This window comes from Mchenga conophoros, linkage group LG3, assembly GCF_057382185.1.
Source record: "Mchenga conophoros isolate Kocher_MC1m ecotype Shallow Benthic linkage group LG3, M_conophoros_male_GT1.1, whole genome shotgun sequence".
In the NCBI taxonomy this organism is placed as follows: domain Eukaryota; kingdom Metazoa; phylum Chordata; class Actinopteri; order Cichliformes; family Cichlidae; genus Mchenga; species Mchenga conophoros.
This window is the reverse complement of record NC_140528.1, coordinates 82091378-82116077: the sequence shown is the minus strand read 5'-3', so window position 1 is coordinate 82116077 and position 24700 is coordinate 82091378. Positions and strand designations below refer to the sequence as shown.

Genomic DNA, 24700 nt, shown 5'->3' with positions numbered 1-24700 from the left:
CCTGAGCAAGAGCCACAGACCCTGGTGTGGTGTAATTGGCCTCAATAGCAACTAATGCCCTGGTGTGGTGTAGGTGGCCTCAGCCAGCAGCCACAGGCCCTGGTGTGGTGTAAGTGGCCTCAGCCAGCAGCCACAGGCCCTGGTGTGGTGTAAGTCGCCTCAGCCAGAAGCCACAGGCACTGGTGTGGTGTAAGTGGCCTCAGCCAGCAGCAAAAGGGCCCTGGTGTGGTGTAAGTGGCCTCAGCCAGCAGCCACAGGCCCTGGTGTGGTGTAGGTGGCCTCAGCCAGCAGCCACAGGCCCTTGTGTGGTGTAATTGGCCTCAATAGCAACTAAGGCCCTGGTGTGGTGTAGGTGGCCTAAGCCAGCAGCCACAGGCCCTGGTGTGGTGTAAGTGGCCTCAGCCAGCAGCCACAGGCCCTGGTGTGGTGTAAGTGGCCTCAGCCAGTGCCACAGGCCCTGGTGTGGTGTAAGTGGCCTGAGCAAGAGCCACAGACCCTGGTGTGGTGTAATTGGCCTCAGCCAGCAGCAAAAGGGCCCTGGTGTGGTGTAAGTCGCCTCAGCCAGCAGCCACAGGCCCTGGTGTGGTGTAGGTGGCCTCAGCCAGCAGCCACAGGCCCTGGTGTGGTGTAAGTGGCCTGAGCAAGAGCCACAGGCCCTGGTGTGGTGTAAGTGGCCTGAGCAAGAGCCACAGACCCTGGTGTGGTGTAATTGGCCTCAATAGCAACTAATGCCCTGGTGTGGTGTAGGTGGCCTCAGCCAGCAGCCACAGGCCCTGGTGTGGTGTAAGTGGCCTGAGCAAGAGCCACAGGCCCTGGTGTGGTGTAAGTGGCCTGAGCAAGAGCCACAGACCCTGGTGTGGTGTAATTGGCCTCAATAGCAACTAATGCCCTGGTGTGGTGTAGGTGGCCTCAGCCAGCAGCCACAGGCCCTGGTGTGGTGAAAGTGGCCTCAGCCAGAGCCACAGGCCCTGATGTGGTGTAAGTGGCCCCAGCCGGTCCCTCAGGCCCTTGTGTGGTGTAGGTTGCATCAGCTAGCAGCACAAGACATTGGAAAAGAGCCAAAAGCAATGTCGTTAATGTGCCCTCATTAATGGGCATCTGCTTTTGGTCTTTTAATACACCCCTTCTCTGGATCAAAAGCGGTTCAATGACATGAAAATCAAAGGCTTACAGCACCAGGTATTCCCAGGCAGTCTCCCATCCAAGTACTAACCAAGCCCAGCCCTGCTTAGCTTCCGAGATCAGACGAGGTCGGGCGTGCTCAGGGTGGTATGGCCGTAAGCTGCTGGCTCCAGCACAATGTCTCAATTTATGGATTCAAGTGATTAGGTGGCAAGTACCTGAAGTTACGAAGACAATGCTATAACCATACCTGCATGTTTGCATAATACCCTAACCCAAAGGCTCAGTTTGGCATTTATCCAACAGCACAGGCCCTGGATTGTTGAAGATGGCCTCAGGAACCAGCACAGGGCCTGGTGTGTTGTACATGGCCACAGCAAGGAGCACAGGGCCTGGTTTGGTGAAGATGGCCTCGGCCAGAAGCGCAGGGCCTGGTGTGATGTGAGTGGCCTGAGCAAGAGCCACAGGCCTTGGTGTGGTGTAAGTGGCCTCAGCCAGCAGCCACAGGCCCTGGTGTGGTGTAAGTCGCCTCAGCCAGAAGCCACAGGCACTGGTGTGGTGTAAGTGGCCTCAGCCAGCAGCCACAGGCCCTGGTGTGGTGTAGGTGGCCTCAGCCAGCCGCCACAGGGCCTGGTGTGGTGTAGGTGGCCTCAGCCAGCAGCCACAGGCCCTGGTGTGGTGTAAGTGGCCTCAGCCAGCAGCCACAGGCCCTGGTGTGGTGTAAGTGGCCTGAGCAAGAGCCACAGGCCCTGGTGTGGTGTAAGTGGCCTGAGCAAGAGCCACAGACCCTGGTGTGGTGTAATTGGCCTCAATAGCAACTAATGCCCTGGTGTGGTGTAGGTGGCCTCAGCCAGCAGCCACAGGCCCTGGTGTGGTGTAAGTGGCCTCAGCCAGCAGCCACAGGCCCTGGTGTGGTGTAAGTCGCCTCAGCCAGAAGCCACAGGCACTGGTGTGGTGTAAGTGGCCTCAGCCAGCAGCAAAAGGGCCCTGGTGTGGTGTAAGTGGCCTCAGCCAGCAGCCACAGGCCCTGGTGTGGTGTAGGTGGCCTCAGCCAGCAGCCACAGGCCCTTGTGTGGTGTAATTGGCCTCAATAGCAACTAAGGCCCTGGTGTGGTGTAGGTGGCCTAAGCCAGCAGCCACAGGCCCTGGTGTGGTGTAAGTGGCCTCAGCCAGTGCCACAGGCCCTGGTGTGGTGTAAGTGGCCTGAGCAAGAGCCACAGGCCCTGGTGTGGTGTAAGTGTCCTCAGCCAGCAGCCACAGGCCCTGGTGTGGTGTAAGTGGCCTGAGCAAGAGCCACAGGCCCTGGTGTGGTGTAAGTGGCCTCAGCCAGTGCCACAGGCCCTGGTGTGGTGTAAGTGGCCTGAGCAAGAGCCACAGGCCCTGGTGTGGTGTAAGTGGCCTGAGCAAGAGCCACAGACCCTGGTGTGGTGTAATTGGCCTCAATAGCAACTAATGCCCTGGTGTGGTGTAGGTGGCCTCAGCCAGCAGCCACAGGCCCTGGTGTGGTGTAAGTGGCCTGAGCAAGAGCCACAGACCCTGGTGTGGTGTAATTGGCCTCAATAGCAACTAATGCCCTGGTGTGGTGTAGGTGGCCTCAGCCAGCAGCCACAGGCCCTGATGTGGTGTAAGTGGCCCCAGCCGGTCACTCAGGCCCTTGTGTGGTGTAGGTTGCATCAGCTAGCAGCACAAGACATTGGAAAAGAGCCAAAAGCAGTGTCGTTAATGTGCCCTCATTAATGGGCAGCTGCTTTTGGTCTTTTAATACACCCCTTCTCTGGATCAAAAGCGGTTCAATGACATGAAAATCAAAGGCTTACAGCACCAGGTATTCCCAGGCAGTCTCCCATCCACGTACTAACCAAGCCCAGCCCTGCTTAGCTTCCGAGATCAGACGAGGTCGGGCGTGATCAGGGTGGTATGGCCGTAAGCTGCTGGCTCCAGCACAATGTCTCAATTTATGGATTCAAGTGATTAGGTGGCAAGTACCTGAAGTTACGAAGACAATGCTATAACCATACCTGCATGTTTGCATAATACCCTAACCCAAAGGCTCAGTTTGGCATTTATCCAACAGCACAGGCCCTGGATTGTTGAAGATGGCCTCAGGAACCAGCACAGGGCCTGGTGTGTTGTTCATGGCCACAGCAAGGAGCACAGGGCCTGGTTTGGTGAAGATGGCCTCGGCCAGAAGCGCAGGGCCTGGTGTGATGTGAGTGGCCTGAGCAAGAGCCACAGGCCTTGGTGTGGTGTAAGTGGCCTCAGCCAGCAGCCACAGGCCCTGGTGTGGTGTAAGTCGCCTCAGCCAGAAGCCACAGGCCCTGGTGTGGTGTAAGTGGCCCCAGCCGGTCACTCAGGCCCTGGTGTGGTGTAGGTGGCATCAATAGCAACTAAGGCCCTGGTGTGGTGTAAGTGGCTTCAGCCAGCAGCCACAGGCTCTGGTGTGGTGTAACTGGCCTCAGCCAGCAGCCACAGGCCCTGATGTGGTGTAAGTGGCCCCAGCCGGTCACTCAGGCCCTGGTGTGGTGTAGGTGGCATCAGCCAGCAGCCACAGGCCCTGGTGTGGTGTAAGTCGCCTCAGCCAGAAGCCACAGGCACTGGTGTGGTGTAAGTGGCCTCAGCCAGCAGCAAAAGGGCCCTGGTGTGGTGTAAGTCGCCTCAGCCAGCAGCCACAGGTCCTGGTGTGGTGTAGGTGGCCTCAGCCAGCAGCCACAGGCCCTGGTGTGGTGTAAGTGGCCTCAGCCAGCAGCCACAGGCCCTGGTGTGGTGTAAGTGGCCTCAGCCAGCAGCCACAGGCCCTGGTGTGGTGTAAGTGGCCTCAGCCAGTGCCACAGGCCCTGGTGTGGTGTAAGTGGCCTGAGCAAGAGCCACAGACCCTGGTGTGGTGTAATTGGCCTCAGCCAGCAGCCACAGGCCCTGGTGTGGTGTAAGTCGCCTCAGACAGAAGCCACAGGCACTGGTGTGGTGTAAGTGGCCTCAGCCAGCAGCAAAAGGGCCCTGGTGTGGTGTAAGTCGCCTCAGCCAGCAGCCACAGGCCCTGGTGTGGTGTAGGTGGCCTCAGCCAGCAGCCACAGGCCCTGGTGTGGTGTAAGTGGCCTGAGCAAGAGCCACAGGCCCTGGTGTGGTGTAAGTGGCCTGAGCAAGAGCCACAGACCCTGGTGTGGTGTAATTGGCCTCAATAGCAACTAATGCCCTGGTGTGGTGTAGGTGGCCTCAGCCAGCAGCCACAGGCCCTGGTGTGGTGTAAGTGGCCTGAGCAAGAGCCACAGGCCCTGGTGTGGTGTAAGTGGCCTGAGCAAGAGCCACAGACCCTGGTGTGGTGTAATTGGCCTCAATAGCAACTAATGCCCTGGTGTGGTGTAGGTGGCCTCAGCCAGCAGCCACAGGCCCTGGTGTGGTGAAAGTGGCCTCAGCCAGAGCCACAGGCCCTGATGTGGTGTAAGTGGCCCCAGCCAGTCCCTCAGGCCCTTGTGTGGTGTAGGTTGCATCAGCTAGCAGCACAAGACATTGGAAAAGAGCCAAAAGCAATGTCGTTAATGTGCCCTCATTAATGGGCAGCTGCTTTTGGTCTTTTAATACACCCCTTCTCTGGATCAAAAGCGGTTCAATGACATGAAAATGAAAGGCTTACAGCACCAGGTATTCCCAGGCAGTCTCCCATCCAAGTACTAACCAAGCCCAGCCCTGCTTAGCTTCCGAGATCAGACGAGGTCGGGCGTGCTCAGGGTGGTATGGCCGTAAGCTGCTGGCTCCAGCACAATGTCTCAATTTATGGATTCAAGTGATTAGGTGGCAAGTACCTGAAGTTACGAAGACAATGCTATAACCATACCTGCATGTTTGCATAATACCCTAACCCAAAGGCTCAGTTTGGCATTTATCCAACAGCACAGGCCCTGGATTGTTGAAGATGGCCTCAGGAACCAGCACAGGGCCTGGTGTGTTGTACATGGCCACAGCAAGGCGCACAGGGCCTGGTTTGGTGAAGATGGCCTCGGCCAGAAGCGCAGGGCCTGGTGTGATGTGAGTGGCCTGAGCAAGAGCCACAGGCCTTGGTGTGGTGTAAGTGGCCTCAGCCAGCAGCCACAGGCCCTGGTGTGGTGTAAGTCGCCTCAGCCAGAAGCCACAGGCACTGGTGTGGTGTAAGTGGCCTCAGCCAGCAGCCACAGGCCCTGGTGTGGTGTAGGTGGCCTCAGCCAGCCGCAACAGGGCCTGGTGTGGTGTAGGTGGCCTCAGCCAGCAGCCACAGGCCCTGGTGTGGTGTAAGTGGCCTCAGCCAGCAGCCACAGGCCCTGGTGTGGTGTAAGTGGCCTGAGCAAGAGCCACAGGCCCTGGTGTGGTGTAAGTGGCCTGAGCAAGAGCCACAGACCCTGGTGTGGTGTAATTGGCCTCAATAGCAACTAATGCCCTGGTGTGGTGTAGGTGGCCTCAGCCAGCAGCCACAGGCCCTGGTGTGGTGTAAGTGGCCTCAGCCAGCAGCCACAGGCCCTGGTGTGGTGTAAGTGGCCTCAGCCAGCAGCCACAGGCCCTGGTGTGGTGTAAGTCGCCTCAGCCAGAAGCCACAGGCACTGGTGTGGTGTAAGTGGCCTCAGCCAGCAGCAAAAGGGCCCTGGTGTGGTGTAAGTGGCCTCAGCCAGCAGCCACAGGCCCTGGTGTGGTGTAGGTGGCCTCAGCCAGCAGCCACAGGCCCTTGTGTGGTGTAATTGGCCTCAATAGCAACTAAGGCCCTGGTGTGGTGTAGGTGGCCTAAGCCAGCAGCCACAGGCCCTGGTGTGGTGTAAGTGGCCTCAGCCAGTGCCACAGGCCCTGGTGTGGTGTAAGTGGCCTGAGCAAGAGCCACAGGCCCTGGTGTGGTGTAAGTGGCCTCAGCCAGCAGCCACAGGCCCTGGTGTGGTGTAAGTGGCCTCAGCCAGCAGCCACAGGCCCTGGTGTGGTGTAAGTGGCCTCAGCCAGTGCCACAGGCCCTGGTGTGGTGTAAGTGGCCTGAGCAAGAGCCACAGGCCCTGGTGTGGTGTAAGTGGCCTGAGCAAGAGCCACAGACCCTGGTGTGGTGTAATTGGCCTCAATAGCAACTAATGCCCTGGTGTGGTGTAGGTGGCCTCAGCCAGCAGCCACAGGCCCTGGTGTGGTGTAAGTGGCCTGAGCAAGAGCCACAGGCCCTGGTGTGGTGTAAGTGGCCTGAGCAAGAGCCACAGACCCTGGTGTGGTGTAATTGGCCTCAATAGCAACTAATGCCCTGGTGTGGTGTAGGTGGCCTCAGCCAGCAGCCACAGGCCCTGATGTGGTGTAAGTGGCCCCAGCCGGTCACTCAGGCCCTTGTGTGGTGTAGGTTGCATCAGCTAGCAGCACAAGACATTGGAAAAGAGCCAAAAGCAGTGTCGTTAATGTGCCCTCATTAATGGGCAGCTGCTTTTGGTCTTTTAATACACCCCTTCTCTGGATCAAAAGCGGTTCAATGACATGAAAATCAAAGGCTTACAGCACCAGGTATTCCCAGGCAGTCTCCCATCCAAGTACTAACCAAGCCCAGCCCTGCTTAGCTTCCGAGATCAGACGAGGTCGGGCGTGCTCAGGGTGGTATGGCCATAAGCTGCTGGCCCCAGCACAATGACTCAATTTATGGATTCAAGTGATTAGGTGGCAAGTACCTGAAGTTACGAAGACAATCCTATAACCATACCTGCATGTTTGCATAATACCCTAACCCAAAGGCTCAGTTTAGCATTTATCCAACAGCACAGGCCCTGGATTGTTGAAGATGGCCTCAGGAACCAGCACAGGGCCTGGTGTGTTGTACATGGCCACAGCTAGCAGCACAGGGCCTGGTTTGGTGAAGATGGCCTAGGCCAGAAGAGCAGGGCCTGGTGTGATGTGAGTGGCCTGAGCAAGAGCCACATACCCTGGTGTGGTGTAATTGGCCTCAATAGCAACTAAGGCCCTGGTGTGGTGTAGGTGGCCTCAGCCAGCAGCCACAGGCCCTGGTGTGGTGTAAGTGGCCTCAATAGCAACTAAGGCCCTGGTGTGGTGTAAGTGGCCTGAGCAAGAGCCACATACCCTGGTGTGGTGTAATTGGCCTCAATAGCAACTAAGGCCCCGGTGTGGTGTAGGTGGCCTCAGCCAGGAGCCACAGGCCCTGGTGTGGTGTAAGTGGCCCCAGCCGGTCACTCAGACCCTGGTGTGGTGTAGGTGGCATCAGCTAGCAGCACAAGACATTGGAAAACAGCCAAAAGCAATGTCGTTAATGTGCCCTCATTAATGGGGAGCTGCTTCTGGTCTTTTAATACACCCCTTCTCTGGATCAAAAGCGGTTCAATGACATGAAAATGAAAGGCTTACAGCACCAGGTATTCCCAGGCAGTCTCCCATCCAAGTACTAACCAAGCCCAGCCCTGCTTAGCTTCCGAGATCAGACGAGGTCAGGCGTGCTCAGGGTGGTATGGCCGTAAGCTGCTGGCCCCAGCACAATGTCTCAATTTATGGATTCAAGTGATTAGGTGGCAAGTACCTGAAGTTACGAAGACAATCCTATAACCATACCTGCATGTTTGCATAATACCCTAACCAAAAGGCTCAGTTTGGCATTTATCCAACAGCACAGGCCCTGGATTGTTGAAGATGGCCTCAAGAACCAGCACAGGACCTGGTGTGTTTTACATGGCCACAGCAAGCAGCACAGGGCCTGGTTTGGTGAAGATGGCCTCAGCAAGCAGCCACAGGCCCTGGTTTGGTGTAAGTGGCCTCAGCTAGCAGCCACAGGCCCTGGTGTGGTGTGAGTGGCCTCAGCCAGCAGCCACAGGCCCTGGTGTGGTCTAAGTGGCCTCAGCCAGTGCCACAGGCCCTGGTGTGGTGTAAGTGGCCTGAGCAAGAGCCACAAGCCCTGGTGTGGTGTAAGTGGCCTCAGCCAGCAGCCACAGGCCCTGGTGTGGTGTAAGTGGCCTGAGCAAGTGCCACAGGCCCTGGTGTGGTGTAAGTGGCCTGAGCAAGTGCCACAGGCCCTGGTGTGGTGTAAGTGGCCTCAATAGCAAATAAGGCCCTGGTGTGGTGTAAGTGGCCTGAGCAAGAACCACAGGGCCTGGTTTGGTGAAGATGGCCTCGGCCAGAAGCGCAGGGCCTGGTGTGATGTGAGTGGCCTGAGCAAGAGCCACAGGCCCTGGTGTGGTGTAAGTGGCCTCAGCCAGCAGCCACAGGCCCTGGTGTGGTGTAAGTGGCCTCAGCCAGAAGCCACAGGCACTGGTGTGGTGTAAGTGGCCTCAGCCAGCAGCAAAAGGGCCCTGGTGTGGTGTAGGTGGCCTCAGCCAGCAGCCACAGGCCCTGGTGTGGTGTAAGTGGCCTCAATAGCAACTAAGGCCCTGGTGTGGTGTAGGTGGCCTCAGCCAGCAGCCACAGGCCCTTGTGTGGTGTAATTGGCCTCAATAGCAACTAAGGCCCTGGTGTGGTGTAGGTGGCCTAAGCCAGCAGCCACAGGCCCTGGTGTGGTGTAAGTGGCCTCAGCCAGCAGCCACAGGCCCTGGTGTGGTGTAAGTGGCCTGAGCAAGAGCCACAGGCCCTGGTGTGGTGTAAGTGGCCTGAGCAAGAGCCACAGACCCTGGTGTGGTGTAATTGGCCTCAATAGCAACTAATGCCCTGGTGTGGTGTAGGTGGCCTCAGCCAGCAGCCACAGGCCCTGGTGTGGTGTAAGTGGCCTCAGCCAGAAGCCACAGGCCCTGGTGTGGTGTAAGTGGCCTCAGCCAGCAGCCACAGGCCCTGGTGTGGTGTAAGTGGCCTCAGCCAGAGCCACAGGCCCTGATGTGGTGTAAGTGGCCCCAGCCGGTCACTCAGGCCCTGGTGTGGTGTAGGTGGCATCAGCTAGCAGCACAAGACATTGGAAAACAGCCAAAAGCAATGTCGTTAATGTGCCCTCATTAATGGGCAGCTGCTTTTGGTCTTTTAATACACCCCTTCTCTGGATCAAAAGCGGTTCAATGACATTAAAAGGAAAGGCTTACAGCACCAGGTATTCCCAGGCAGTCTCCCATCCAAGTACTAACCAAGCCCAGCCCTGCTCAGCTTCCGAGATCAGACGAGGTCGGGCGTGCTCAGGGTGGTATGGCCGTAAGCTGCTGGCCCCAGCACAATGTCTCAATTTATGGATTCAGGTGATTAGGTGGCAAGTACCTGAAGTTACGAAGACAATCCTATAACCCTACCTTCATGTTTGCATAATACCCTAACCCAAAGGCTCAGTTTAGCATTTATCCAACAGCACAGGCCCTGGATTGTTGAAGATGGCCTCAGGAACCAGCACAGGGCCTGGTGTGTTGTACATGGCCACAGCTAGCAGCACAGGGCCTGGTTTGGTGAAGATGGCCTCGGCCAGAAGCGCAGGGCCTGGTGTGATGTGAGTGGCCTGAGCAAGAGCCACAGGCCCTGGTGTGGTGTAATTGGCCTCAATAGCAACTAAGGCCCTGGTGTGGTGTAAGTGGCCTGAGCAAGAGCCACAGACCCTGGTGTGGTGTAATTGGCCTCAATAGCAACTAATGCCCTGGTGTGGTGTAGGTGGCCTCAGCCAGCAGCCACAGGCCCTGGTGTGGTGAAAGTGGCCTCAGCCAGAGCCACAGGCCCTGGTGTGGTGTAAGTGGCCCCAGCCGGTCCCTCAGGCCCTTGTGTGGTGTAGGTTGCATCAGCTAGCAGCACAAGACATTGGAAAAGAGCCAAAAGCAATGTCGTTAATGTGCCCTCATTAATGGGCAGCTGCTTTTGGTCTTTTAATACACCCCTTCTCTGGATCAAAAGCGGTTCAATGACATGAAAATTAAAGGCTTACAGCACCAGGTATTCCCAGGCAGTCTCCCATCCAAGTACTAACCAAGCCCAGCCCTGCTTAGCTTCCGAGATCAGACGAGGTCGGGCGTGCTCAGGGTGGTATGGCCGTAAGCTGCTGGCTCCAGCACAATGTCTCAATTTATGGATTCAAGTGATTAGGTGGCAAGTACCTGAAGTTACGAAGACAATGCTATAACCATACCTGCATGTTTGCATAATACCCTAACCCAAAGGCTCAGTTTAGCATTTATCCAACAGCACAGGCCCTGGATTGTTGAAGATGGCCTCAGGAACCAGCACAGGGCCTGGTGTGTTGTACATGGCCACAGCAAGGAGCACAGGGCCTGGTTTGGTGAAGATGGCCTCGGCCAGAAGCGCAGGGCCTGGTGTGATGTGAGTGGCCTGAGCAAGAGCCACAGGCCTTGGTGTGGTGTAAGTGGCCTCAGCCAGCAGCCACAGGCCCTGGTGTGGTGTAAGTCGCCTCAGCCAGAAGCCACAGGCACTGGTGTGGTGTAAGTGGCCTCAGCCAGCAGCCACAGGCCCTGGTGTGGTGTAGGTGGCCTCAGCCAGCCGCCACAGGGCCTGGTGTGGTGTAGGTGGCCTCAGCCAGCAGCCACAGGCCCTGGTGTGGTGTAAGTGGCCTCAGCCAGCAGCCACAGGCCCTGGTGTGGTGTAAGTGGCCTGAGCAAGAGCCACAGGCCCTGGTGTGGTGTAAGTGGCCTGAGCAAGAGCCACAGACCCTGGTGTGGTGTAATTGGCCTCAATAGCAACTAATGCCCTGGTGTGGTGTAGGTGGCCTCAGCCAGCAGCCACAGGCCCTGGTGTGGTGTAAGTGGCCTCAGCCAGCAGCCACAGGCCCTGGTGTGGTGTAAGTCGCCTCAGCCAGAAGCCACAGGCACTGGTGTGGTGTAAGTGGCCTCAGCCAGCAGCAAAAGGGCCCTGGTGTGGTGTAAGTGGCCTCAGCCAGCAGCCACAGGCCCTGGTGTGGTGTAGGTGGCCTCAGCCAGCAGCCACAGGCCCTTGTGTGGTGTAATTGGCCTCAATAGCAACTAAGGCCCTGGTGTGGTGTAGGTGGCCTAAGCCATCAGCCACAGGCCCTGGTGTGGTGTAAGTGGCCTCAGCCAGCAGCCACAGGCCCTGGTGTGGTGTAAGTGGCCTCAGCCAGTGCCACAGGCCCTGGTGTGGTGTAAGTGGCCTGAGCAAGAGCCACAGACCCTGGTGTGGTGTAATTGGCCTCAGCCAGCAGCAAAAGGGCCCTGGTGTGGTGTAAGTCGCCTCAGCCAGCAGCCACAGGCCCTGGTGTGGTGTAGGTGGCCTCAGCCAGCAGCCACAGGCCCTGGTGTGGTGTAAGTGGCCTGAGCAAGAGCCACAGGCCCTGGTGTGGTGTAAGTGGCCTGAGCAAGAGCCACAGACCCTGGTGTGGTGTAATTGGCCTCAATAGCAACTAATGCCCTGGTGTGGTGTAGGTGGCCTCAGCCAGCAGCCACAGGCCCTGGTGTGGTGTAAGTGGCCTGAGCAAGAGCCACAGGCCCTGGTGTGGTGTAAGTGGCCTGAGCAAGAGCCACAGACCCTGGTGTGGTGTAATTGGCCTCAATAGCAACTAATGCCCTGGTGTGGTGTAGGTGGCCTCAGCCAGCAGCCACAGGCCCTGGTGTGGTGAAAGTGGCCTCAGCCAGAGCCACAGGCCCTGATGTGGTGTAAGTGGCCCCAGCCGGTCCCTCAGGCCCTTGTGTGGTGTAGGTTGCATCAGCTAGCAGCACAAGACATTGGAAAAGAGCCAAAAGCAATGTCGTTAATGTGCCCTCATTAATGGGCATCTGCTTTTGGTCTTTTAATACACCCCTTCTCTGGATCAAAAGCGGTTCAATGACATGAAAATCAAAGGCTTACAGCACCAGGTATTCCCAGGCAGTCTCCCATCCAAGTACTAACCAAGCCCAGCCCTGCTTAGCTTCCGAGATCAGACGAGGTCGGGCGTGCTCAGGGTGGTATGGCCGTAAGCTGCTGGCTCCAGCACAATGTCTCAATTTATGGATTCAAGTGATTAGGTGGCAAGTACCTGAAGTTACGAAGACAATGCTATAACCATACCTGCATGTTTGCATAATACCCTAACCCAAAGGCTCAGTTTGGCATTTATCCAACAGCACAGGCCCTGGATTGTTGAAGATGGCCTCAGGAACCAGCACAGGGCCTGGTGTGTTGTACATGGCCACAGCAAGGAGCACAGGGCCTGGTTTGGTGAAGATGGCCTCGGCCAGAAGCGCAGGGCCTGGTGTGATGTGAGTGGCCTGAGCAAGAGCCACAGGCCTTGGTGTGGTGTAAGTGGCCTCAGCCAGCAGCCACAGGCCCTGGTGTGGTGTAAGTCGCCTCAGCCAGAAGCCACAGGCACTGGTGTGGTGTAAGTGGCCTCAGCCAGCAGCCACAGGCCCTGGTGTGGTGTAGGTGGCCTCAGCCAGCCGCCACAGGGCCTGGTGTGGTGTAGGTGGCCTCAGCCAGCAGCCACAGGCCCTGGTGTGGTGTAAGTGGCCTCAGCCAGCAGCCACAGGCCCTGGTGTGGTGTAAGTGGCCTGAGCAAGAGCCACAGGCCCTGGTGTGGTGTAAGTGGCCTGAGCAAGAGCCACAGACCCTGGTGTGGTGTAATTGGCCTCAATAGCAACTAATGCCCTGGTGTGGTGTAGGTGGCCTCAGCCAGCAGCCACAGGCCCTGGTGTGGTGTAAGTGGCCTCAGCCAGCAGCCACAGGCCCTGGTGTGGTGTAAGTCGCCTCAGCCAGAAGCCACAGGCACTGGTGTGGTGTAAGTGGCCTCAGCCAGCAGCAAAAGGGCCCTGGTGTGGTGTAAGTGGCCTCAGCCAGCAGCCACAGGCCCTGGTGTGGTGTAGGTGGCCTCAGCCAGCAGCCACAGGCCCTTGTGTGGTGTAATTGGCCTCAATAGCAACTAAGGCCCTGGTGTGGTGTAGGTGGCCTAAGCCAGCAGCCACAGGCCCTGGTGTGGTGTAAGTGGCCTCAGCCAGTGCCACAGGCCCTGGTGTGGTGTAAGTGGCCTGAGCAAGAGCCACAGGCCCTGGTGTGGTGTAAGTGTCCTCAGCCAGCAGCCACAGGCCCTGGTGTGGTGTAAGTGGCCTGAGCAAGAGCCACAGGCCCTGGTGTGGTGTAAGTGGCCTCAGCCAGTGCCACAGGCCCTGGTGTGGTGTAAGTGGCCTGAGCAAGAGCCACAGGCCCTGGTGTGGTGTAAGTGGCCTGAGCAAGAGCCACAGACCCTGGTGTGGTGTAATTGGCCTCAATAGCAACTAATGCCCTGGTGTGGTGTAGGTGGCCTCAGCCAGCAGCCACAGGCCCTGGTGTGGTGTAAGTGGCCTGAGCAAGAGCCACAGACCCTGGTGTGGTGTAATTGGCCTCAATAGCAACTAATGCCCTGGTGTGGTGTAGGTGGCCTCAGCCAGCAGCCACAGGCCCTGATGTGGTGTAAGTGGCCCCAGCCGGTCACTCAGGCCCTTGTGTGGTGTAGGTTGCATCAGCTAGCAGCACAAGACATTGGAAAAGAGCCAAAAGCAGTGTCGTTAATGTGCCCTCATTAATGGGCAGCTGCTTTTGGTCTTTTAATACACCCCTTCTCTGGATCAAAAGCGGTTCAATGACATGAAAATCAAAGGCTTACAGCACCAGGTATTCCCAGGCAGTCTCCCATCCACGTACTAACCAAGCCCAGCCCTGCTTAGCTTCCGAGATCAGACGAGGTCGGGCGTGATCAGGGTGGTATGGCCGTAAGCTGCTGGCTCCAGCACAATGTCTCAATTTATGGATTCAAGTGATTAGGTGGCAAGTACCTGAAGTTACGAAGACAATGCTATAACCATACCTGCATGTTTGCATAATACCCTAACCCAAAGGCTCAGTTTGGCATTTATCCAACAGCACAGGCCCTGGATTGTTGAAGATGGCCTCAGGAACCAGCACAGGGCCTGGTGTGTTGTTCATGGCCACAGCAAGGAGCACAGGGCCTGGTTTGGTGAAGATGGCCTCGGCCAGAAGCGCAGGGCCTGGTGTGATGTGAGTGGCCTGAGCAAGAGCCACAGGCCTTGGTGTGGTGTAAGTGGCCTCAGCCAGCAGCCACAGGCCCTGGTGTGGTGTAAGTCGCCTCAGCCAGAAGCCACAGGCCCTGGTGTGGTGTAAGTGGCCCCAGCCGGTCACTCAGGCCCTGGTGTGGTGTAGGTGGCATCAATAGCAACTAAGGCCCTGGTGTGGTGTAAGTGGCTTCAGCCAGCAGCCACAGGCTCTGGTGTGGTGTAACTGGCCTCAGCCAGCAGCCACAGGCCCTGATGTGGTGTAAGTGGCCCCAGCCGGTCACTCAGGCCCTGGTGTGGTGTAGGTGGCATCAGCCAGCAGCCACAGGCCCTGGTGTGGTGTAAGTCGCCTCAGCCAGAAGCCACAGGCACTGGTGTGGTGTAAGTGGCCTCAGCCAGCAGCAAAAGGGCCCTGGTGTGGTGTAAGTCGCCTCAGCCAGCAGCCACAGGTCCTGGTGTGGTGTAGGTGGCCTCAGCCAGCAGCCACAGGCCCTGGTGTGGTGTAAGTGGCCTCAGCCAGCAGCCACAGGCCCTGGTGTGGTGTAAGTGGCCTCAGCCAGCAGCCACAGGCCCTGGTGTGGTGTAAGTGGCCTCAGCCAGTGCCACAGGCCCTGGTGTGGTGTAAGTGGCCTGAGCAAGAGCCACAGACCCTGGTGTGGTGTAATTGGCCTCAGCCAGCAGCCACAGGCCCTGGTGTGGTGTAAGTCGCCTCAGACAGAAGCCACAGGCACTGGTGTGGTGTAAGTGGCCTCAGCCAGCAGCAAAAGGGCCCTGGTGTGGTGTAAGTCGCCTCAGCCAGCAGCCACAGGCCCTGGTGTGGTGTAGGTGGCCTCAGCCAGCAGCCACAGGCCCTGGTGTGGTGTAAGTGGCCTGAGCAAGAGCCACAGGCCCTGGTGTGGTGTAAGTGGCCTGAGCAAGAGCCACAGACCCTGGTGTGGTGTAATTGGCCTCAATAGCAACTAATGCCCTGGTGTGGTGTAGGTGGCCTCAGCCAGCAGCCACAGGCCCTGGTGTGGTGTAAGTGGCCTGAGCAAGAGCCACAGGCCCTGGTGTGGTGTAAGTGGCCTGAGCAAGAGCCACAGACCCTGGTGTGGTGTAATTGGCCTCAATAGCAACTAATGCCCTGGTGTGGTGTAGGTGGCCTCAGCCAGCAGCCACAGGCCCTGGTGTGGTGAAAGTGGCCTCAGCCAGAGCCACAGGCCCTGATGTGGTGTAAGTGGCCCCAGCCAGTCCCTCAGGCCCTTGTGTGGTGTAGGTTGCATCAGCTAGCAGCACAAGACATTGGAAAAGAGCCAAAAGCAATGTCGTTAATGTGCCCTCATTAATGGGCAGCTGCTTTTGGTCTTTTAATACACCCCTTCTCTGGATCAAAAGCGGTTCAATGACATGAAAATGAAAGGCTTACAGCACCAGGTATTCCCAGGCAGTCTCCCATCCAAGTACTAACCAAGCCCAGCCCTGCTTAGCTTCCGAGATCAGACGAGGTCGGGCGTGCTCAGGGTGGTATGGCCGTAAGCTGCTGGCTCCAGCACAATGTCTCAATTTATGGATTCAAGTGATTAGGTGGCAAGTACCTGAAGTTACGAAGACAATGCTATAACCATACCTGCATGTTTGCATAATACCCTAACCCAAAGGCTCAGTTTGGCATTTATCCAACAGCACAGGCCCTGGATTGTTGAAGATGGCCTCAGGAACCAGCACAGGGCCTGGTGTGTTGTACATGGCCACAGCAAGGCGCACAGGGCCTGGTTTGGTGAAGATGGCCTCGGCCAGAAGCGCAGGGCCTGGTGTGATGTGAGTGGCCTGAGCAAGAGCCACAGGCCTTGGTGTGGTGTAAGTGGCCTCAGCCAGCAGCCACAGGCCCTGGTGTGGTGTAAGTCGCCTCAGCCAGAAGCCACAGGCACTGGTGTGGTGTAAGTGGCCTCAGCCAGCAGCCACAGGCCCTGGTGTGGTGTAGGTGGCCTCAGCCAGCCGCAACAGGGCCTGGTGTGGTGTAGGTGGCCTCAGCCAGCAGCCACAGGCCCTGGTGTGGTGTAAGTGGCCTCAGCCAGCAGCCACAGGCCCTGGTGTGGTGTAAGTGGCCTGAGCAAGAGCCACAGGCCCTGGTGTGGTGTAAGTGGCCTGAGCAAGAGCCACAGACCCTGGTGTGGTGTAATTGGCCTCAATAGCAACTAATGCCCTGGTGTGGTGTAGGTGGCCTCAGCCAGCAGCCACAGGCCCTGGTGTGGTGTAAGTGGCCTCAGCCAGCAGCCACAGGCCCTGGTGTGGTGTAAGTGGCCTCAGCCAGCAGCCACAGGCCCTGGTGTGGTGTAAGTCGCCTCAGCCAGAAGCCACAGGCACTGGTGTGGTGTAAGTGGCCTCAGCCAGCAGCAAAAGGGCCCTGGTGTGGTGTAAGTGGCCTCAGCCAGCAGCCACAGGCCCTGGTGTGGTGTAGGTGGCCTCAGCCAGCAGCCACAGGCCCTTGTGTGGTGTAATTGGCCTCAATAGCAACTAAGGCCCTGGTGTGGTGTAGGTGGCCTAAGCCAGCAGCCACAGGCCCTGGTGTGGTGTAAGTGGCCTCAGCCAGTGCCACAGGCCCTGGTGTGGTGTAAGTGGCCTGAGCAAGAGCCACAGGCCCTGGTGTGGTGTAAGTGGCCTCAGCCAGCAGCCACAGGCCCTGGTGTGGTGTAAGTGGCCTCAGCCAGCAGCCACAGGCCCTGGTGTGGTGTAAGTGGCCTCAGCCAGTGCCACAGGCCCTGGTGTGGTGTAAGTGGCCTGAGCAAGAGCCACAGGCCCTGGTGTGGTGTAAGTGGCCTGAGCAAGAGCCACAGACCCTGGTGTGGTGTAATTGGCCTCAATAGCAACTAATGCCCTGGTGTGGTGTAGGTGGCCTCAGCCAGCAGCCACAGGCCCTGGTGTGGTGTAAGTGGCCTGAGCAAGAGCCACAGGCCCTGGTGTGGTGTAAGTGGCCTGAGCAAGAGCCACAGACCCTGGTGTGGTGTAATTGGCCTCAATAGCAACTAATGCCCTGGTGTGGTGTAGGTGGCCTCAGCCAGCAGCCACAGGCCCTGATGTGGTGTAAGTGGCCCCAGCCGGTCACTCAGGCCCTTGTGTGGTGTAGGTTGCATCAGCTAGCAGCACAAGACATTGGAAAAGAGCCAAAAGCAGTGTCGTTAATGTGCCCTCATTAATGGGCAGCTGCTTTTGGTCTTTTAATACACCCCTTCTCTGGATCAAAAGCGGTTCAATGACATGAAAATCAAAGGCTTACAGCACCAGGTATTCCCAGGCAGTCTCCCATCCAAGTACTAACCAAGCCCAGCCCTGCTTAGCTTCCGAGATCAGACGAGGTCGGGCGTGCTCAGGGTGGTATGGCCATAAGCTGCTGGCCCCAGCACAATGACTCAATTTATGGATTCAAGTGATTAGGTGGCAAGTACCTGAAGTTACGAAGACAATCCTATAACCATACCTGCATGTTTGCATAATACCCTAACCCAAAGGCTCAGTTTAGCATTTATCCAACAGCACAGGCCCTGGATTGTTGAAGATGGCCTCAGGAACCAGCACAGGGCCTGGTGTGTTGTACATGGCCACAGCTAGCAGCACAGGGCCTGGTTTGGTGAAGATGGCCTAGGCCAGAAGAGCAGGGCCTGGTGTGATGTGAGTGGCCTGAGCAAGAGCCACATACCCTGGTGTGGTGTAATTGGCCTCAATAGCAACTAAGGCCCTGGTGTGGTGTAGGTGGCCTCAGCCAGCAGCCACAGGCCCTGGTGTGGTGTAAGTGGCCTCAATAGCAACTAAGGCCCTGGTGTGGTGTAAGTGGCCTGAGCAAGAGCCACATACCCTGGTGTGGTGTAATTGGCCTCAATAGCAACTAAGGCCCCGGTGTGGTGTAGGTGGCCTCAGCCAGGAGCCACAGGCCCTGGTGTGGTGTAAGTGGCCCCAGCCGGTCACTCAGACCCTGGTGTGGTGTAGGTGGCATCAGCTAGCAGCACAAGACATTGGAAAACAGCCAAAAGCAATGTCGTTAATGTGCCCTCATTAATGGGGAGCTGCTTCTGGTCTTTTAATACACCCCTTCTCTGGATCAAAAGCGGTTCAATGACATGAAAATGAAAGGCTTACAGCACCAGGTATTCCCAGGCAGTCTCCCATCCAAGTACTAACCAAGCCCAGCCCTGCTTAGCTTCCGAGATCAGACGAGGTCAGGCGTGCTCAGGGTGGTATGGCCGTAAGCTGCTGGCCCCAGCACAATGTCTCAATTTATGGATTCAAGTGATTAGGTGGCAAGTACCTGAAGTTACGAAGACAATCCTATAACCATACCTGCATGTTTGCATAATACCCTAACCAAAAGGCTCAGTTTGGCATTTATCCAACAGCACAGGCCCTGGATTGTTGAAGATGGCCTCAAGAACCAGCACAGGACCTGGTGTGTTTTACATGGCCACAGCAAGCAGCACAGGGCCTGGTTTGGTGAAGATGGCCTCAGCAAGCAGCCACAGGCCCTGGTTTGGTGTAAGTGGCCTCAGCTAGCAGCCACAGGCCCTGGTGTGGTGTGAGTGGCCTCAGCCAGCAGCCACAGGCCCTGGTGTGGTCTAAGTGGCCTCAGCCAGTGCCACAGGCCCTGGTGTGGTGTAAGTGGCCTGAGCAAGAGCCACAAGCCCTGGTGTGGTGTAAGTGGCCTCAGCCAGCAGCCACAGGCCCTGGTGTGGTGTAAGTGGCCTGAGCAAGTGCCACAGGCCCTGGTGTGGTGTAAGTGGCCTGAGCAAGTGCCACAGGCCCTGGTGTGGTGTAAGTGGCCTCAATAGCAAATAAGGCCCTGGTGTGGTGTAAGTGGCCTGAGCAAGAACCACAGGGCCTGGTTTGGTGAAGATGGCCTCGGCCAGAAGCGCAGGGCCTGGTGTGATGTGAGTGGCCTGAGCAAGAGCCACAGGCCCTGGTGTGGTGTAAGTGGCCTCAGCCAGCAGCCACAGGCCCTGGTGTGGTGTAAGTGGCCTCAGCCAGAAGCCACAGGCACTGGTGTGGTGTAAGTGGCCTCAGCCAGCAGCAAAAGGGCCCTGGTGTGGTGTAGGTGGCCTCAGCCAGCAGCCACAGGCCCTGGTGTGGTGTAAGTGGCCTCAATAGCAACTAAGGCCCTGGTGTGGTGTAGGTGGCCTCAGCCAGCAGCCACAGGCCCTTGTGTGGTGTAATTGGCCTCAATAGCAACTAAGGCCCTGGTGTGGTGTAGGTGGCCTAAGCCAGCAGCCACAGGCCCTGGTGTGGTGTAAGTGGCCTCAGCCAGCAGCCACAGGCCCTGGTGTGGTGTAAGTGGCCTGAGCAAGAGCCACAGGCCCTGGTGTGGTGTAAGTGGCCTGAGCAAGAGCCACAGACCCTGGTGTGGTGTAATTGGCCTCAATAGCAACTAATGCCCTGGTGTGGTGTAGGTGGCCTCAGCCAGCAGCCACAGGCCCTGGTGTGGTGTAAGTGGCCTCAGCCAGAAGCCACAGGCCCTGGTGTGGTGTAAGTGGCCTCAGCCAGCAGCCACAGGCCCTGGTGTGGTGTAAGTCGCCTCAGCCAGAAGCCACAGGCACTGGTGTGGTGTAAGTGGCCTCAGCCAGCAGCAAAAGGGCCCTGGTGTGGTGTAAGTGGCCTCAGCCAGCAGCCACAGGCCCTGGTGTGGTGTAGGTGGCCTCAGCCAGCAGCCACAGGCCCTTGTGTGGTGTAATTGGCCTCAATAGCAACTAAGGCCCTGGTGTGGTGTAGGTGGCCTAAGCCAGCAGCCACAGGCCCTGGTGTGGTGTAAGTGGCCTCAGCCAGTGCCACAGGCCCTGGTGTGGTGTAAGTGGCCTGAGCAAGAGCCACAGGCCCTGGTGTGGTGTAAGTGGCCTCAGCCAGCAGCCACAGGCCCTGGTGTGGTGTAAGTGGCCTCAGCCAGCAGCCACAGGCCCTGGTGTGGTGTAAGTGGCCTCAGCCAGTGCCACAGGCCCTGGTGTGGTGTAAGTGGCCTGAGCAAGAGCCACAGGCCCTGGTGTGGTGTAAGTGGCCTGAGCAAGAGCCACAGACCCTGGTGTGGTGTAATTGGCCTCAATAGCAACTAATGCCCTGGTGTGGTGTAGGTGGCCTCAGCCAGCAGCCACAGGCCCTGGTGTGGTGTAAGTGGCCTGAGCAAGAGCCACAGGCCCTGGTGTGGTGTAAGTGGCCTGAGCAAGAGCCACAGACCCTGGTGTGGTGTAATTGGCCTCAATAGCAACTAATGCCCTGGTGTGGTGTAGGTGGCCTCAGCCAGCAGCCACAGGCCCTGATGTGGTGTAAGTGGCCCCAGCCGGTCACTCAGGCCCTTGTGTGGTGTAGGTTGCATCAGCTAGCAGCACAAGACATTGGAAAAGAGCCAAAAGCAGTGTCGTTAATGTGCCCTCATTAATGGGCAGCTGCTTTTGGTCTTTTAATACACCCCTTCTCTGGATCAAAAGCGGTTCAATGACATGAAAATCAAAGGCTTACAGCACCAGGTATTCCCAGGCAGTCTCCCATCCAAGTACTAACCAAGCCCAGCCCTGCTTAGCTTCCGAGATCAGACGAGGTCAGGCGTGCTCAGGGTGGTATGGCCATAAGCTGCTGGCCCCAGCACAATGACTCAATTTATGGATTCAAGTGATTAGGTGGCAAGTACCTGAAGTTACGAAGACAATCCTATAACCATACCTGCATGTTTGCATAATACCCTAACCCAAAGGCTCAGTTTAGCATTTATCCAACAGCACAGGCCCTGGATTGTTGAAGATGGCCTCAGGAACCAGCACAGGGCCTGGTGTGTTGTACATGGCCACAGCTAGCAGCACAGGGCCTGGTTTGGTGAAGATGGCCTAGGCCAGAAGAGCAGGGCCTGGTGTGATGTGAGTGGCCTGAGCAAGAGCCACATACCCTGGTGTGGTGTAATTGGCCTCAATAGCAACTAAGGCCCTGGTGTGGTGTAGGTGGCCTCAGCCAGCAGCCACAGGCCCTGGTGTGGTGTAAGTGGCCTCAATAGCAACTAAGGCCCTGGTGTGGTGTAAGTGGCCTGAGCAAGAGCCACATACCCTGGTGTGGTGTAATTGGCCTCAATAGCAACTAAGGCCCCGGTGTGGTGTAGGTGGCCTCAGCCAGGAGCCACAGGCCCTGGTGTGGTGTAAGTGGCCCCAGCCGGTCACTCAGACCCTGGTGTGGTGTAGGTGGCATCAGCTAGCAGCACAAGACATTGGAAAACAGCCAAAAGCAATGTCGTTAATGTGCCCTCATTAATGGGGAGCTGCTTCTGGTCTTTTAATACACCCCTTCTCTGGATCAAAAGCGGTTCAATGACATGAAAATGAAAGGCTTACAGCACCAGGTATTCCCAGGCAGTCTCCCATCCAAGTACTAACCAAGCCCAGCCCTGCTTAGCTTCCGAGATCAGACGAGGTCAGGCGTGCTCAGGGTGGTATGGCCGTAAGCTGCTGGCCCCAGCACAATGTCTCAATTTATGGATTCAAGTGATTAGGTGGCAAGTACCTGAAGTTACGAAGACAATCCTATAACCATACCTGCATGTTTGCATAATACCCTAACCAAAAGGCTCAGTTTGGCATTTATCCAACAGCACAGGCCCTGGATTGTTGAAGATGGCCTCAAGAACCAGCACAGGACCTGGTGTGTTTTACATGGCCACAGCAAGCAGCACAGGGCCTGGTTTGGTGAAGATGGCCTCAGCAAGCAGCCACAGGCCCTGGTTTGGTGTAAGTGGCCTCAGCTAGCAGCCACAGGCCCTGGTGTGGTGTGAGTGGCCTCAGCCAGCAGCCACAGGCCCTGGTGTGGTCTAAGTGGCCTCAGCCAGTGCCACAGGCCCTGGTGTGGTGTAAGTGGCCTGAGCAAGAGCCACAAGCCCTGGTGTGGTGTAAGTGGCCTCAGCCAGCAGCCACAGGCCCTGGTGTGGTGTAAGTGGCCTGAGCAAGTGCCACAGGCCCTGGTGTGGTGTAAGTGGCCTGAGCAAGTGCCACAGGCCCTGGTGTGGTGTAAGTGGCCTCAATAGCAAATAAGGCCCTGGTGTGGTGTAAGTGGCCTGAGCAAGAACCACAGGGCCTGGTTTGGTGAAGATGGCCTCGGCCAGAAGCGCAGGGCCTGGTGTGATGTGAGTGGCCTGAGCAAGAGCCACAGGCCCTGGTGTGGTGTAAGTGGCCTCAGCCAGCAGCCACAGGCCCTGGTGTGGTGTAAGTGGCCTCAGCCAGAAGCCACAGGCACTGGTGTGGTGTAAGTGGCCTCAGCCAGCAGCAAAAGGGCCCTGGTGTGGTGTAGGTGGCCTCAGCCAGCAGCCACAGGCCCTGGTGTGGTGTAAGTGGCCTCAATAGCAACTAAGGCCCTGGTGTGGTGTAGGTGGCCTCAGCCAGCAGCCACAGGCCCTTGTGTGGTGTAATTGGCCTCAATAGCAACTAAGGCCCTGGTGTGGTGTAGGTGGCCTAAGCCAGCAGCCACAGGCCCTGGTGTGGTGTAAGTGGCCTCAGCCAGTGCCTAGGCCCTGGTGTGGTGTAAGTGGCCTCAGCCAGTGCCACAGGCCCTGGTGTGGTGTAAGTGGCCTGAGCAAGAGCCACAGACCCTGGTGTGGTGTAATTGGCCTCAATAGCAACTAAGGCCCTGGTGTGGTGTAGGTGGCCTCAGCCAGCAGCCACAGGCCCTGGTGTGGTGTAAGTGGCCTAAGCCAGAGCCACAGGCCCTGGTGTGGTGTAAGTGGCCTGAGCAAGAGCCACAGGGCCTGGTTTGGTGAAGATGGCCTCGGCCAGAAGCACAGGGCCTGGTGTGATGTGAGTGGCCTGAGCAAGAGCCACAGGCCCTGGTGTGGTGTAAGTGGCCTGAGCAAGAGCCACAGACCCTGGTGTGGTGTAATTGGCCTCAATAGCAACTAATGCCCTGGTGTGGTGTAGGTGGCCTCAGCCAGCAGCCACAGGCCCTGGTGTGGTGTAAGTGGCCTCAGCCAGCAGCCACAGGCCCTGGTGTGGTGTAAGTCGCCTCAGCCAGAAGCCACAGGCACTGGTGTGGTGTAAGTGGCCTCAGCCAGCAGCAAAAGGGCCCTGGTGTGGTGTAAGTGGCCTCAGCCAGCAGCCACAGGCCCTGGTGTGGTGTAGGTGGCCTCAGCCAGCAGCCACAGGCCCTTGTGTGGTGTAATTGGCCTCAATAGCAACTAAGGCCCTGGTGTGGTGTAGGTGGCCTAAGCCAGCAGCCACAGGCCCTGGTGTGGTGTAAGTGGCCTCAGCCAGCAGCCACAGGCCCTGGTGTGGTGTAAGTGGCCTCAGCCAGTGCCACAGGCCCTGGTGTGGTGTAAGTGGCCTGAGCAAGAGCCACAGACCCTGGTGTGGTGTAATTGGCCTCAGCCAGCAGCAAAAGGGCCCTGGTGTGGTGTAAGTCGCCTCAGCCAGCAGCCACAGGCCCTGGTGTGGTGTAGGTGGCCTCAGCCAGCAGCCACAGGCCCTGGTGTGGTGTAAGTGGCCTGAGCAAGAGCCACAGGCCCTGGTGTGGTGTAAGTGGCCTGAGCAAGAGCCACAGACCCTGGTGTGGTGTAATTGGCCTCAATAGCAACTAATGCCCTGGTGTGGTGTAGGTGGCCTCAGCCAGCAGCCACAGGCCCTGGTGTGGTGTAAGTGGCCTGAGCAAGAGCCACAGGCCCTGGTGTGGTGTAAGTGGCCTGAGCAAGAGCCACAGACCCTGGTGTGGTGTAATTGGCCTCAATAGCAACTAATGCCCTGGTGTGGTGTAGGTGGCCTCAGCCAGCAGCCACAGGCCCTGGTGTGGTGAAAGTGGCCTCAGCCAGAGCCACAGGCCCTGATGTGGTGTAAGTGGCCCCAGCCGGTCCCTCAGGCCCTTGTGTGGTGTAGGTTGCATCAGCTAGCAGCACAAGACATTGGAAAAGAGCCAAAAGCAATGTCGTTAATGTGCCCTCATTAATGGGCAGCTGCTTTTGGTCTTTTAATACACCCCTTCTCTGGATCAAAAGCGGTTCAATGACATGAAAATCAAAGGCTTACAGCACCAGGTATTCCCAGGCAGTCTCCCATCCAAGTACTAACCAAGCCCAGCCCTGCTTAGCTTCCGAGATCAGACGAGGTCGGGCGTGCTCAGGGTGGTATGGCCGTAAGCTGCTGGCTCCAGCACAATGTCTCAATTTATGGATTCAAGTGATTAGGTGCAAGTACCTGAAGTTACGAAGACAATGCTATAACCATACCTGCATGTTTGCATAATACCCTAACCCAAAGGCTCAGTTTGGCATTTATCCAACAGCACAGGCCCTGGATTGTTGAAGATGGCCTCAGGAACCAGCACAGGGCCTGGTGTGTTGTACATGGCCACAGCAAGGAGCACAGGGCCTGGTTTGGTGAAGATGGCCTCGGCCAGAAGCGCAGGGCCTGGTGTGATGTGAGTGGCCTGAGCAAGAGCCACAGGCCTTGGTGTGGTGTAAGTGGCCTCAGCCAGCAGCCACAGGCCCTGGTGTGGTGTAAGTTGCCTCAGCCAGAAGCCACAGGCACTGGTGTGGTGTAAGTGGCCTCAGCCAGCAGCCACAGGCCCTGGTGTGGTGTAGGTGGCCTCAGCCAGCCGCCACAGGGCCTGGTGTGGTGTAGGTGGCCTCAGCCAGCAGCCACAGGCCCTGGTGTGGTGTAAGTGGCCTCAGCCAGCAGCCACAGGCCCTGGTGTGGTGTAAGTGGCCTGAGCAAGAGCCACAGGCCCTGGTGTGGTGTAAGTGGCCT

General features: G+C 57.6%; 13 non-coding genes and 2 pseudogenes across 13 annotated transcripts; all 15 read right to left on the bottom strand.

Moving 5' to 3' along the window:
• Positions 1-1164: 1164 nt before the first annotated feature.
• LOC146580934 (5S ribosomal RNA) lies at positions 1165-1283 on the bottom strand. Its single transcript, XR_014891776.1, has one exon. It is a non-coding gene; the product is annotated as a 5S ribosomal RNA (ribosomal RNA).
• A 1649-nt stretch (positions 1284-2932) lies between these two features.
• On the bottom strand, positions 2933-3051 carry LOC146580933 (5S ribosomal RNA). The gene has a single exon (XR_014892010.1). It is a non-coding gene; the product is annotated as a 5S ribosomal RNA (ribosomal RNA).
• Positions 3052-4743: 1692 nt separating this feature from the next.
• Positions 4744-4862, bottom strand: LOC146580932 (5S ribosomal RNA). The gene has a single exon (XR_014891775.1). It is a non-coding gene; the product is annotated as a 5S ribosomal RNA (ribosomal RNA).
• Positions 4863-6591: 1729 nt separating this feature from the next.
• LOC146580931 (5S ribosomal RNA) lies at positions 6592-6710 on the bottom strand. Its single transcript, XR_014891919.1, has one exon. It is a non-coding gene; the product is annotated as a 5S ribosomal RNA (ribosomal RNA).
• Positions 6711-7448: 738 nt separating this feature from the next.
• LOC146580930 (5S ribosomal RNA) lies at positions 7449-7567 on the bottom strand. Its single transcript, XR_014891987.1, has one exon. It is a non-coding gene; the product is annotated as a 5S ribosomal RNA (ribosomal RNA).
• A 1530-nt stretch (positions 7568-9097) lies between these two features.
• On the bottom strand, positions 9098-9216 carry LOC146580929 (5S ribosomal RNA; annotated as a pseudogene).
• Positions 9217-9915: 699 nt separating this feature from the next.
• Positions 9916-10034, bottom strand: LOC146580928 (5S ribosomal RNA). The gene has a single exon (XR_014891774.1). It is a non-coding gene; the product is annotated as a 5S ribosomal RNA (ribosomal RNA).
• Positions 10035-11804: 1770 nt separating this feature from the next.
• On the bottom strand, positions 11805-11923 carry LOC146580927 (5S ribosomal RNA). The gene has a single exon (XR_014891773.1). It is a non-coding gene; the product is annotated as a 5S ribosomal RNA (ribosomal RNA).
• Positions 11924-13572: 1649 nt separating this feature from the next.
• LOC146580926 (5S ribosomal RNA) lies at positions 13573-13691 on the bottom strand. The gene has a single exon (XR_014892009.1). It is a non-coding gene; the product is annotated as a 5S ribosomal RNA (ribosomal RNA).
• A 1692-nt stretch (positions 13692-15383) lies between these two features.
• Positions 15384-15502, bottom strand: LOC146580925 (5S ribosomal RNA). The gene has a single exon (XR_014891772.1). It is a non-coding gene; the product is annotated as a 5S ribosomal RNA (ribosomal RNA).
• Positions 15503-17231: 1729 nt separating this feature from the next.
• On the bottom strand, positions 17232-17350 carry LOC146580924 (5S ribosomal RNA). Its single transcript, XR_014891918.1, has one exon. It is a non-coding gene; the product is annotated as a 5S ribosomal RNA (ribosomal RNA).
• Positions 17351-18088: 738 nt separating this feature from the next.
• On the bottom strand, positions 18089-18207 carry LOC146580923 (5S ribosomal RNA). The gene has a single exon (XR_014891986.1). It is a non-coding gene; the product is annotated as a 5S ribosomal RNA (ribosomal RNA).
• Positions 18208-20446: 2239 nt separating this feature from the next.
• On the bottom strand, positions 20447-20565 carry LOC146580922 (5S ribosomal RNA; annotated as a pseudogene).
• Positions 20566-21303: 738 nt separating this feature from the next.
• LOC146580921 (5S ribosomal RNA) lies at positions 21304-21422 on the bottom strand. Its single transcript, XR_014891985.1, has one exon. It is a non-coding gene; the product is annotated as a 5S ribosomal RNA (ribosomal RNA).
• A 2551-nt stretch (positions 21423-23973) lies between these two features.
• On the bottom strand, positions 23974-24092 carry LOC146580920 (5S ribosomal RNA). Its single transcript, XR_014891771.1, has one exon. It is a non-coding gene; the product is annotated as a 5S ribosomal RNA (ribosomal RNA).
• Positions 24093-24700: the final 608 nt, after the last annotated feature.